A 14,022-nucleotide genomic window follows, 5' to 3' on the forward strand; every position below is an offset into this window, starting at 1 on the left:
TGGAGGATGGTGTCAGCCTACCGCCCTGTTTAGATGAAGCCCCCACTGACTGTTGACCTGGCCCAGTAAAATGTAAAATGTAAATTGATACTTGTATAGCGCACTACTTACTCGCAAGGGTCTCAAGGCGCTTGTACGAATACCGCTGTGGAACCCGTCCTGGCTTTCCCTGTGAGGCGTCCACTCCTGGGCACCCCCAGGGTGAAGGCCAGGCACCCTTAGCATTGTGGGGGCCGTTGTGGAGATTAAGCAAGCTATTGCCCAGAGTTGCAGAGTGGGACTCCATGATTAGAATAGGCACCGAGGCGAGAATTATCAGGTCCGTGTAATTTTGAGCCCAAGACCCGCCAAGGCGGGGAATTGAACCCTGGTCCCGGGCTAGACCTCTGCATCAGGGTCTGCCGCTCTAACCATTGAGCCACACTTCTCCACACAGTAGCCTACTGCTCTGTCCTCCAGCCCCCTGAAGAAGGAGGGCCCTCCTAGGTCCCTGAAGTGCCTTGACCCTGCACCACAAAAGCGCTGCGCCCAGAAGCGCCTAGAATGGAAGGAGGATCTTGGACCCCCCCAGGAGGTGAGGAGCTACAATCCTAAAGCGCCGTGCCTAGAAGAAGTGTTGTGGGCCGGGAGAGTTGCTGCCTGTGGTGCACCTGTCAAGCGCTATACTGCCTGGGACTGCAAGAAGCATTGAGCCTCCAAGTGCTGGGGCTGGAGTAGCTGTCTGCCCCCTAAGCGCCACAATCCTAAGTGGTGTGTGTGTGGAAGCGCTATTTCCCGGAGCGCCATGACCGGGACTGCCTTGCTGCTCTTCTAAGCGATGTTGCCCCCTTCATAGCGCTGTGCCCAAGTCGCGCTGCAGGCCCTACTCACCGCCGCAGCCCGGGGTCAGAAAGAACTGTGGGCTCAAAAGCGCAGCGGGTGACTACCCCGCGTGTGGCGCGATCAACTACCCCCGCTTCCTAAATAATTAATCAGCGGGTGCCTACCCCGCACTGGCGCCGAAGTTGAACTCACCACCGCGGGCCCTTGGGCCGTCTGAAGAAGCGCCGTGCCTGGGATCACCGCCGCGACCTCGGGCTCGCTAATCAAGGAAGTTCCGCTAGTGACTGGACCCTCGCGGCGGCCCCTGGAGCCAGGAGAGGGCCGCCGCAGCATTGAGGAAGCCGCGCTGGGCCTCGCAGAAGCTGGGACGGGCGGCATCACGTGGCTGGGGGCGCTGGTGATGTCACCGGCCATGCACCCCAGCCGCCGCACACAGATTGGCAGGTCCCCGTGATGGAGGGGGAATCCGAGTGAAGCCGGAAGGGAGCGGAGACGTTGCAGGGCTCCCGGAGTCTCGAGGGAGCCCGGTGGAAAGCGACCCGAGCGGGAGCCCACCCCGCCGGTCTGTGCCCCACAAGAGGAAACCGCTGGAAGACGCTGAAGTGCTGTTGGGGCCTCCGCGGTGGATAGAGAGCCCTGAGTGCTGCCGCGAGTCCAGCGCTGTGCTGCGGGGGCCTGAGTGAGGCCTCGCGGGCCCCGTGTAGCCCGCATAGATCCCAGGAGCTGCCCCGGGGCTCTCATGCCCTGAGGAGAGCCCAGCAAAACCCCGCAAGGACATCAGGAGCCCGGTGAGTGGGGGCTCCATTAGACTGTTGTGTGGGGGGGGGTCTGGGCACAGGGCCGGTGCCCGCCCCCGGGGACCATTGTGTATTCAGGGAGCCCCAGAAGAGGGACTCCCTCGTGCCACCCACATAGGACTGCCTTTGCACCACTGCCCCGCTGGACAGAGGGTAATGGCAGCGAATGGGGGCATTAATAATTTAAGTGCCACCCCATGTAGGATGCCTGACCTGTTAGGAAGGGGGCTATGTTGGAAATGCCTCAATGCTTTAAGCCCGGGATAGGGTTGGGCCTGCAGTAAAGAGTTTGCCTGATCCCATGCTGAAAGTGGAGGTCAGGCTATGAAGTTTATTTGCCGAAGGTCCTGCCTAAGGTTTTGATGCCTAGGGTTTACCTGTTACCACTGATGTACCTAATGTGCTTTTCTTGAGGGTGATGCCAGATGTTAAGTTGATGCCCCATGTTAAAGGTGATTCTGCCTGCCTAGGCCTGATGGTAGTATTGCGTGCCTGTTGTTCCCTTTTGCAGGAGGTGCTAATACAAGTCAAGCTGGGTTTATTCTCAATGTTTTATTTTATATTTACAGCCTACTGCTAAGGTGATGCCAAGGATTAATGCCTGTGTTTGCCCTGCAAGACTGACCCTATGTTTCATGCCAATTGATAACGTTCTTTTTATTTCAGCCTGAAAACTAATGGACTCACCCTTTTCTTGCTTTGCCCATTTTCCCTGTAAATAATCCCCCTGGTATCCATTGCCCTGGCGCCCGTTGGCGCCCTATTGTGATTACTGTGCATTACTGAGTTTTACCTTTGCAGGTTGGACCTAATACAAAAGTTATTCTTTTTCCAACCAGAAGCGGTGTCGTGTCTCTTTTGTGGTGTGCCTGGTGTGTCATCTGTGCATACTGTGTGGATGCTTCACACATGTCCTCAGGAGTTTGGCCTGCCCGCTCTGCTCCATGCTACCCCCCGTAGAATTGGTAACCCCATTTCTAACCTACTATTTCTGACCTAAAGAAATCTCCGGTAGACATGTTGTGCTTCCTGTTTCTACATACATAGTTAATGGACTACTGCTGCAGGAACTGTGCAGTATCCTTGCAGTAAGATGCACTTTATTGGGAGCGGGTCGAGCAGATTTGGCTCCCCCCTTTTTCCTCCTCCCCTCAGCTGGTCACCATCGGAGGTCCGCAGGGTTCCTCCCTTAGCTCGCTCCTCTTTAAAATGTATGTTACGCCACTGATATATCTGGCAGAGGAGCTTGGGGCTAAGGTGATGGCCTATGCGGATGATACGCAGCTGCTGTTTACCCGGGACAAAACATCAGACTCCGTTTCAGCGGCGCAACAGTGCCTAGTTTCCATCTTTAAATGGCTGGCCGATGCACAGCTTAAGTGCAACGAGCAAAAATCTGAGATCTTGCTTTATGGCAAGTTTCCTGCTGACTTCAGCGAGCAGCTGTGGCCACCTGACTCCCCGCTCCCCCTCTCATCGGGACAGCCAGCCAAAAATCTGGGAGTGTTGTTTGACGAGAGTCTTTCTTTTACAACTCACATCAAGAAACTGGCAGGATGTTGTTTCGGCCTCCTTAAGACTCTGAAGACTTTCTTTCCGCTTGTCCCTCAAGCGGCAAGAGAAACTGTTACATGTGCCCTGATTTTATCGCGCTTGGATTATGCCAATGCCCTCTCGGCTGGCACCCCTGGCTACCTGCTTAAAAAGCTCCAGGTGGTCCAAAATGCGGCTGCCAGACTACTATTGGGCATTTCGGTGAGGAACAGTGTGAATCTCCTATTACGATCTCTTCACTGGCTTCCTGTCGATGACAGGGTCAGGTTCAAATCTTTGGTTTTGGCCCACCGTGCTCTCAATGGCTTTGGCCCCCTCTATCTTCAGAGGCGCTTCTCCTTCTACTTTCCGTCGCGTGCGCTCCGATCTATGTCCCTGTGCCTGGCTCAGGTTCCATGCTTTAAGCTTCAGAGGGTGGGCGGTAGCTCTTTTGTGGTGAAGGCTAGCGCAGCCTGGAATGCCCTCCTCCTTGCTTTGCGGTCCATTCAGAACACAGCTGTGTTCAAAAGGAAACTTAAGACTCACTTCTTTGTTTGTTAGCCTCTCCTTATACCCCTCTGGCATCGCGCCGGGACACTCACGAGTATCCCTGCGTGCTACATGTGGATATATCATAACATAACATAACATAAAAGGTACTTTGTTAGAATAGCTGCAACTACTAGAATAATAACATAACAAATGCAGAGCATACAGTGCAACAACACAAACCAGGTACTAGGAGAATCTGATGCGATAATACAGGTCACACATTAGGAGAATCTGATGCAAACAAGGCAATAACACAGGCAAGGCACTGGGGAATGTGACACAAATAATGCAATACCATAGGCCAGGCACTAGGAGAATGTGACACAAACAATGCTATAATACAGGCTGTGTACTAGAAGAATCTGATGTATACCATGCAATAACACAGGCCAGGCACTAAGGGAATCTGATGCAAACAATGCAACAACAAGGACCAGGCACTAGGAGAATGTGATGCAAACAATGCAATAACAAGGGCCAGGCACTAGGAGAATGTGAAACAAACCATGCAATAACACAGGCTGTGTACTAGAAGAATCTGATGTATACCATGCAATAACACAGGACACAGGTCATGCACTAGGAGAATCTGATGCAAACAATGCAATAACAAGGGTCAGGCACTAGGAGAACGTTATGCAAACAGTGCAATAACACAGGCCAGGCACTAGGAGAATCTGATGGATACAATGCAATAACACAGACCAGGCACTAGGAAAACCTGATGCAAACAAAGCCATAACACATGCCAGGCATTAAGAGAATCTGATGCACACAATACAATAACAACCGCCAGGCACTAGGAGAATCTGATGCAAACAATGCAATAACAGAGGCCAGGCACTAGGAGAAACTGATACAAACAATGCAATAACACTGGTCAGGCACTAGGAGAATCTGCCGCAAACAAGGCAATAACACAGGCCAGGCACTAGGTGAATCTGACGCAAACAATGCAATAACACTGGTCAGGCACTAGGAGAATCTGACACAAACAATGCAATAACACAGACCAGGCACTAGGAGTAACTTATACAAGCAATGAAATAACACTGGTCAGGCACTAGGAGAATCTGATGCAAACAATGCAATAACACAGGCCAAGAACTAGGAGAATCTGACGCCAACAATGCAATACCACAGGCCAAGAACTAGGAGAATCTGATGCAAACAATGCAATAACACAGGCAGGCACTAGGAAAAACTGATACAAACAATGCAATAACACTGGTCAGGCACTAGGAGATTCTGACGCAAACAATGCAATAACGCAGACCAGGCACTAGGAGAAACTGATACAAACAATGCAATAACACTGGTCAGGCACTAGGAGAATCTGATGCAAACAATGCAATAACACAGGCCAAGAACTAGGAGAATCTGACGCAAACAATGCAATAACAAAGGCCAAGAACTAGGAGAATCTGGCGCAAACAATGCAATAACACAGGCAAACACTAGGAAAAACTGATACAAACAATGCAATAACACTGGTCAGGTACTAGGAGAATCTGACGCAAACAATGCAATAACGCAGACCAAGCACTAGGAGAAACTGATACAAACAATGCAATAACACTGGTCAGGCACTAGGAGAATCTGATGCAAACAATGCAATAACACAGCCAAGAACTAGGAGAATCTGACGCAAACAATGCAATAACACAGGCCAAGAACTAGGAGAATCTGATGCAAACAATGCAATAACACATGCCAGGCACTAGGAGAAACTGATAAAAAAACAATGCAATAACACTGGTCTGGCACTAGGAGAATCTGACGCAAACAATGCAATAGCAAAGGCCAAGAACTAGGAGAATCTGACGCAAACAATGCAATAACACAGGCCAAGAACTAGGAGTATCTGACGCAAACAATGCAATAACACAGGCCAGGCACTAGGAGAAACTAATACAAACAATGCAATAACACTGGTCAGGCACTAGAAGAATCTGACGCAAACAATGCAATAGCACAGGCCAAGAACCAGGAGAATCTGGCGCAAACAATTCAATATCACAGGCCAAGAACTAGGAGTATCTGACGCAAACAATGCAATAACACAGTCCAGGCACTAGGAGAAACTGATACAAACAATGCAATAACACATGCCAGGCAGTAGGAGAATCTGATACAAACAATCCTATAACACAGGCAAGGTACTAGGAGAAACTGATACAAGCAATCCTATAACACAGGCCAGGCACTAGAAGGATCTGACGCAAACAATGCAATAGCACAGGCCAAGAACTAGGAGAATCTGGCGCAAACAATTCAATATCACAGGCCAGGCACTAGGAGAAACTGATACAAACAATGCAATAACACATGCCAGGCAGTAGGAGAATCTGATACAAACAATCCTATAACGCAGGCAAGGTACTAGGAGAAACTGATACAAACAATCCTATAACACAGGCCAGGCCCTAAGAGGATCTGACGCAAACAATTTAATTTCAGGTGCAGAGGCTAGCTCTGTACACTATAGGTACAGATTTAAACCAAGTCATGGTCTCTTTACATTGTTTAAGCCAACACGTTTTCTGCCCCACAACTGTTGGTCTTACGGACTCTATTGTGACAGGCATTAGGTGGGACATGGCTCTAGTTCCCTGGGTCACAAAGGAGCCTCTGCTCAGGGCTCAAATGGGTTCTTCAGATACCAAGCACTGGAATTGCCGATCTGAGCTATTCTGTGAAATGACGTCCGTCACACCCTCTTCCATCGTCACGCGAGGTGCAACAGGCAGGATTCTACAATAAGCCAAACCAGAGGCCCTTTCTTGAATGTGCCTTTCAACCAGTCTCCAATCAGCAAGGGAGCTTTTTTATAATTTGCAGCAAGAAAAGAGGATCTTTTTGTTTCACCTCTGCCAGGCTTCCCGCTCTGACGTGGAGACAAATGGGTTGGAACAGGCTACAGGAGGCCGGATTTGTATTCCACCCTATGCCAGACATCCAGTGAACAACAAGGGGTTCCTCGGGGAAGCTACCAGGGGCTGCTTTCTGAAGCAGGCCATGTGCACAGAGACTGACCCTCATGTAGGGACTAATCAAGACTGGATATCAGAATGAATCTAGATCTAACCGAGATTATTCATGTCCTTATTTCCCTTCCACTGTCAGTAAAAAGCAGCGCCAGGTGCAGAGGTTACTTCTGCAAACGCCTCCTCAAAGTGAAGTAAAGTCAAAAGTAGCGCAGAGTAGCAATGCTGACCTCTGCAATCCTGACAGTGGCAGTAAAACGCAGTGCAATGTGCACAGATTCCCTTGTTTAATTGAAACCCATGGGTGTCGGTAATAAGTGGTGCAGTTTATAAATGTTCCCACATTAAATGCCCCTCATAGTGTGAGTAAAAAGCAGCACACATATATTCTGTACCTTAAACACTTCTCGAAGTGTACGTAAACATCCATGCACCTTACAGATCGATAGGTACCCCTTATAATATAGTGAAAAGCAGTGCTTTGGACACAGATTTCCTCTTTTGTAAACACCCCTCATTGTGTTTCCTCTCTAAATGTCCCTGGTATTGTAATACACAGCAGTGCACTGCACACAGCTTTCCTCCTGTTACTGCCCCTCATAGTATCGGTAAAAGCAGTGCAGTACTGACAGATTCTCTCTGTAAAAGTGCCTCAAAGTGTCAGTGAACAGCAGTGCAGAGTGGACAGATCTACTCTTTTGTAACCTCCCCTCACTCTGGTGTAAAATAGATTTCCTCCTGTGGTTCGAACACTGCTTCGAGTGCAGGGCTCAGACTTCCTCTTCTGTAAACGAGCCTCGTGATGTAGTAAAGGACAAAGCAACGTGCACAGGTCATCACTTCTGAAAATACCACACTTAGGGGCCGCCCTTGAGCCACACAATGCAGTGCAAGAGCGACGCAACTCTTAACTTATATTTATCAAGACACGCAAGGCCACCTTGCATGGCCCTGCGCGGTCCATGCAATGGAACGCAAGAGAGACGCAACTCTTAAGTTATATTCATCAAGCCACGCAAGGCCACCTTGCATGGCCCTGTGTGGCCCTCGCAATGGAACGCAAGAGAGACGCAACTCTTAAGTTAGATTTATCAAGCCACGCAAGGCCACCTTGCATGGCCCTGCGCGGCCCATGCAATGGACCGCAAGAGCGACGCAACTCTTAAGTTATATTCATCAAGCCATGCAAGGTGGCCTTGCATGGCCCTGTGTGGCCCATGCAATGGAACGCAAGAGAGACGCAACTCTTAAGTTATATTCATCAAGCCATGCAAGGCCACCTTGCATGGCCCTGCGCGGCCCATGCAATGGAACGCAAGAGAGACGCAACTCTTAAGTTATATTCATCAAGCCACGCAAGGCCACCTTGCATGGCCCTGTGTGGCCCTCGCAATGGAACGCAAGAGAGACGCACCTCCTAAGTTAGATTTATCAAGCCACGCAAGGCCACCTTGCATGGCCCTGCGCGGCCCATGCAATGGACCGCAAGAGCGACGCAACTCTTAAGTTATATTCATCAAGCCACGCAAGGCCACCTTGCATGGCCCTGTGTGGCCCTCGCAATGGAACGCAAGAGAGACGCAACTCTTAAGTTAGATTTATCAAGACACGCAAGCGCGCCTTGCGCGGCCCTGTGTGGCGTCATATGCAGCGCAAATTGCATTCCCAGATTCACCAACATTGGCAGACCTGGGAGTGCGTCAAAATGCTGCGCCTCCCATGTGAGCTGGAACGAGGATGAATATCTTTATTTCTCCTTGTTCCTTGCTTCCATGTGTCCTGGATTCTGCAGCACACATGAAAGAGGGAAATGCTTCAGGGGATTGCTTATGTGCAGGGAGGTGCCCCTTTTTGCACAAAAACAATCCGGTTTACAACACACGCACGCTTGCACCATGGTGCAGGGGTGCCTGCTTTGGCGTTAGGTAGAACATTGTGCGTCAGCGCAGGGAAAAAACAGGAATGTGCTGCATGATTTTTTTGATTAATATGCCCCCAAGTGTAGTAGAAGGAGGTGCAGTATGGACAGATTTATCACACTGAAGAGTAAAGAGCGGTGCAGCGTGCCCAGATTTTCTCTTCTTTAAACGACCCTCGGACTGTAGTAAAAAGTGATTCCGTTTGCAGACCACAGATGGGCTCTAAACACCCTGCACAGAATAGTCAAAGGCAGAGGAGTCTGCACAGATTTCCTCTTTTATTTTCAACCCCCCTCACAGTGTAATAAAAAGCAGTGCAGTGTGTGCACATTAGCTTTCCTGTCAACAGCCCTCATAGAGCAGGGAAAAGCAATGCAATGTACATATTCTCGGTTCACAGAGATTAGTAATATAGCAGAGCACACATTTTCACAAGGTACAAAAAGCAGTGCCGTTTTCACAGACACCCTCTTCTGTCAATCTCAAACAAAGTGTAGTAAAAAAATGACCAATGTGTGCAGATCCCATGGCAGGGTTCACAGATTTCTCATTATGCAGAACGATGCAGGGTAGTGTGAACAGATTCCACATAGTGCAGCAAGATGCAGCGCAGTGTGCAGATTTTTTACAGTCTTAAATACAAATGATGCCCACAAAGACCACCAGGGCCAGAAAGAAAGCCCCCCCTCCCCTCTCTCCAAGAGGTCCCAATATAGATGAGCCCAGCTCAGCCCCAGAGGCCCCCTGATAGAAGAGCCCAGCTCAGCCCCAGGGCCCCCCAGATAGAAGAGCCCAGCTCAGCCTCAGGGCCCCGGATAGAAGAGCCCAACTCAGCCCCAGGGCCCCCCAGATAGAAGAGCCCAGCAGAGCCCCAGGGGCCCCCAGATAGAAGAGCCCAGCTCAGCCCCAGGGGCCCCCAGATAGGAGAGCCCAGCTCAGCCCCAGGGCCCCCGGATAGAAGAGCCCAGCTCAGCCTCAGGGGCCCCGGATAGAAGAGCCCAACTCAGCCCCAGGGGCCCCCAGATAGAAGAGCCCAGCTCAGTCACAGAGGCCCAGGATGGAAGAGCCCAGCTCAGCCCCAGGGGCCCCCACATAGAAGAGCCCAGCTCAGTCACAGGTGCCCCGGATAGAAGAGCCCAGATCAGCCCCAGGGGCCCCCGGATAGAAGAGTCCAGCTCAACCCCAGGGCCCCCGGATAGAAGAGCCCAGTTCAGCCCCAAGGGCCCCTGATAGAAGAGCCCAGCTCAGCCCTAGGGCCCCCTGATAGAAGAGCCCAGCTTAGCCACAGGGGCCCCCATATAGAAGAGCCCAGCTCAGCCCCAGGGGCCCCCGAAGAGAAGAGCCCAGCTCAGCCCCAGGCCCCCCGGATAGAAGAACCCAGCTCAGCCCCAGGAGCCCCTGGATAGAAGAGCCCAGCTCAGCCCCCCAGGGCGCCCGGATAGAAGAGCTCAGCTCAGCCCCAGGTGGCCCTGGATAGAAGAGCCCAGCTCAGGGGCCCCTGGATAAAAGAGCCCAGCTCCGCCCCACGGACCCCCCGATAGAAGAGCCCAGCTCAGCCCCAAAGCCTCCGAATAGAAGAGCCCAGCTCAGCCCCAGGGCCCCCTGGATAGAAGAGCCCTGCTCAGCCCCAGTGGCCCACGGATAGAAGAGCCCAGACCAGCCCCAGGGGCCCCGGATAGAAGAGCCCTGCTCAGCCCCAGGGGCCCCAGATAGAAGAGCCCAGCTCAGCACCAGGGGCCCCCGGATAGAAGAGCCCTGCTCAGCCCCAAGAGCCCCGGATAGAAGAGCCCAGCTCAGTCCCAGGGGCCCTCGGATAGAAGAGCCCAGCCAAACCCCAGGGGCCCCGAATAGAAGAGCCCAGCTCAGCCCCAGGGGCCCCGGATAGAGGAACCCAGATCAGCCCTGGGGGCCCCAGATAGAAGAGCCCAGCTCAGCCCCAGGGGCCCCCGGATAGTAGAGCCCAGCTCAACCCCAGGAACCCAGATAGAAGAGCCCAGCTCAGCCCCACGGCCCCCAGATAGAAGAGCCCAGCTCAGCCCCAGGGCCCCCGGATAGAAGAGCCCAGCTCAACCCCAGGAACCCAGGATAGAAGAGCCCAGCTCAGCCCCAGGGCCCCCAAATGGAAGAGCCCAGCTCAGCCCCAGGGGCCCCCGGATAGAAGAGCCCACCTCAGCCCCAAGGCCCCCGAATGGAAGAGCCCAGCTCTGCCCCAGGGCCCCGCGGATAGAAGAGCCAAGCTCAGCCCCAGTGGCCCCCGGATAGAAGATCCCAGATCTGCCCCAGGGGCCCCCGGATAGAAGAGTCCAGCTCTGCCCCAGGGGCCCGGATAGAAGAGCCCAGCTCAGCCCCAGGGGTCCCCGGATAGAAGAGCCCAGCTCAGCCCCAGGGGCCCCCGGATAGAAGAGCCCAGCTCAGTCCCAGGGGCCCTCGGATAGAAGAGCCCAGCCCAGCCCCAGGGGCCCCGGATAGAAGAGCCCAGCTCAGCCCCAGGGGCCCCCGGATAGAAGAGCCCAGCTCAACCCCAGGAGCCCAGGATAGAAGAGCCCACCTCAGCCCCAAGGCCCCCGAATGGAAGAGCCCAGCTCAGCCCCAGGGTCCCGTGGATAGAAGAGCCAAGCTCAGCCCCAGTGGCCCCCGGATAGAAGAGCCCAGATCAGCCCCAGGGGCCCCGGATAGAAGAGCCAAGCTCAGCCCCAGTGGCCCCCGGATAGAAGAGCCCAGATCAGCACCAGGGGCCCCCGGATGGAAGAGCCCGGCTCAGCTCCATGGCCACTGGATAGAAGAGCCCAGCTCAGCCCCAGGGCCCCGGATAGAAGAGCCCAGCTCTGCCCGGCTCCTGCAGAGATTCCTTCCAGGATTATTCAGTCTATTTCTACAAACACTGCAGAAGGTGCTGACAATCTCCTACCTGAGCAGAGACCTGAGCAGACGTGTCCAGGCTCTCTCCTCCCCCTGGGGACCTCGGGGGGTGGGCAGATCTGGGGTCTGTGAGGGTCTGAAGATCAAGGTAGCTGCCCACCAGACAGGGCTACTTCCTCCTCTGCAGAGGCCGGAAGTGATGTCACCGTAGCTGCTGGTGCTGTCTCTGCCGCTGCTGACCCGGAAGAGGAAACCCTTCTCCCTTTCATCCAATGTGCAGCTCAGTGTTTCATCAGCAGGTGAGGAGCGCCCTCTGGTGGACAAAGATGGAACCGCCGCCTTCAGTCTCTAGGACTGAATTTGAAATGACAGCCTGAATTTCATTAAATAGATGAAAATGTGTATGCAACTCACTGCTAGAATAAATCCAGACAGCGTTTTTCTAATTTCCCTGTTTCTGAGGGTAAATCTTTATATTTGTTAGGGCTGTGTATACTCAAACAGCATTTCAACGGTTTGCCCCAAATTAAGTTTTGCATTTGTCTGCATTGTTTACCATCTCACTCCCTTCAAAGTTTCACTTATAAAATAAAGAAAGATTAAGAAGATTGTAGTCACAATAACTTCATAATACAGAACAATCAGGTTTGACTCTCACAGATTTCTCCCTCAGTGGATGGTCCCTTGGCAATGAGTGACCGGTGCCGGGTCTGAGGATGAGAGGGTATTCCAGCACTAACTAATGCCAGACTCCTTCATACAGGCTCTTATTAGAGTTACCACCTCTTGGTCATGTTTTAAGAGTTTGCAAAGACTCGGATATTATTCCTCAATAAGACTTTGTGTAAAATTGTTTGTATTATTTATTAACATGGCTCTGCTGTCTTTGTTTACTTTAACTATCAGTCATGATTCATTAAGACAGTTCTAGAACACATTGAACAAGTGATTCTTACTTATATTTGATATTTTAACTTTGCACTTATTGAAGAAAACAATACCAGCGTTAGGTTATTTTCCTACTTATTGTACTGGCCGGAACATTAAAATACTGGCCATGTCACGCCTATAATATACCAGCCAGGTGGTAACCCTCTCTCCTGGCATAAGTCACTCCTCGACCACGCACCATCAATGTGCGGTTGCAGGAGGGCTTCGTAGCACTGTCAGGCAAGTTGCATTTGTTGCCTTCGCAGTGACATCAGATCCGACAGGCACACATCAGAGCATTCAAGTCTCACTCATCATGAGTGACACTCACACATTTAGAGGTTGTGCTGAAGTCTCACTCACACCTTGCTGAATCTTATCACTGGGAGACGGGCCTAGTACTCCATATGTTACTTTGCTGGTACTTCCACTGTGTGCGGAGTAGCCGTTTAGAACTAAAGAGGGAGACACTATTCACTTCAGCAAACACACTGTCCTACATTTTGATATCACTACTTTTTCAATATTTCACCTTGACGGCTGCACAGATTATACATTCTGTGTAATGTTAATTTTGATGTCTGATTAATGATTAGGATTTTACCTGTGTACTCATCATTCCTATAATTTCACTAATATCTCTTCCTCTGACTTTATCATAGTCAAATGTTATGTGACATCAATTCATGTGAGGTCATCAGTAGGATAGTTTATTTTGGCTCCTAAGATTGTAAAAGATTCGAGCTCTGTGAAGCACATACATGAGCGCTCATTTGGAGTAAGGGGAGGCACACAACGCCCATAGGGCTCAAAGGGCTTCAGCCTCCCTCTCTCCCTCTCCCTCTCTCCCCCCCTCCCCCTGTTGTGGGTGTCAGCCCAGGCTGAGACAGCTTCCCGTGCACTCACACAGACAGTTTTTAAGCTGCTGTAGCCCAGCAGGTCTAGCGTCCGTCTTATTGCCGCCGCACATGAGTACTTCACAGGTCTTTAAAAGGCCATTTATTTGTTAGTGAGGCTTTGTTGCTTTTTCACCCCATGTTAGAGCTCCTGCAACTCCACTCTGCCTATTGCTGGAAGAATTAGTCTCCCCCCCCCCGAAAATATTTGTAGCCCCCCCCCCCTCGAAATTTGGCTCTAGTTGCGCCTTTGAGTAAGGGGGAGGAGCATGGTCTTTGCTGACAGATGAAACCATCTGGAAGCAGTACAGGCGCTCCCCTGACATGTTCCTGCCAAGCTATGCTACCAGCATTCAGACCAGAAGGGTGCTGATCTCTGCAAAAGGATATGAAATGTTTTTTTCAGTTTCATTACACTTCATGTCAGTGTTGTTGAACTTTACAATGGTCACAAAGTGGTTCCTCACTTGCGTTCCTCCGAGTACCTTCAGTCTCTTAACTTTCATGCTGTGCTGTTTCTCCAACTAAATTGCCCACGAAAACGCATACAGTCTTTTCTGAGAGAGAAGTAACATTTATGTTTCCTGGAGAAAGTGGTTACAGGCGCTGTCTATGTTTCTGCTGATTCTTGGATGTGACTGAAGTAAGTCAAATTCTGTGCGGAGGTGGGTTCACTAAGAGAAGCCCTTCCAAATGTACATTGACGCTGCACGAATCTGGCTTTGTA

The 14,022-nt window shown here is 51.3% G+C and overlaps 1 protein-coding gene across 1 annotated transcript in view; it reads right to left on the bottom strand.

Annotated features, from left to right (window-relative positions):
• Positions 1-11,655, bottom strand: part of LOC147668258 (uncharacterized) — a 33,983-nt gene extending 22,328 nt beyond the window's left edge. The window contains exon 1 of the mRNA XM_086948660.1: positions 11,519-11,655. The gene's annotated coding sequence lies outside the window, so the exon portion shown is untranslated. The remainder of the gene's footprint in view (positions 1-11,518) is intronic.
• Between the last annotated feature and the right edge of the window lie 2,367 nt (positions 11,656-14,022).

The sequence above is a fragment of the Lissotriton vulgaris genome, unplaced genomic scaffold, assembly GCF_964263255.1.
Source record: "Lissotriton vulgaris unplaced genomic scaffold, aLisVul1.2 SCAFFOLD_1748, whole genome shotgun sequence".
Classification (NCBI taxonomy): domain Eukaryota; kingdom Metazoa; phylum Chordata; class Amphibia; order Caudata; family Salamandridae; genus Lissotriton; species Lissotriton vulgaris.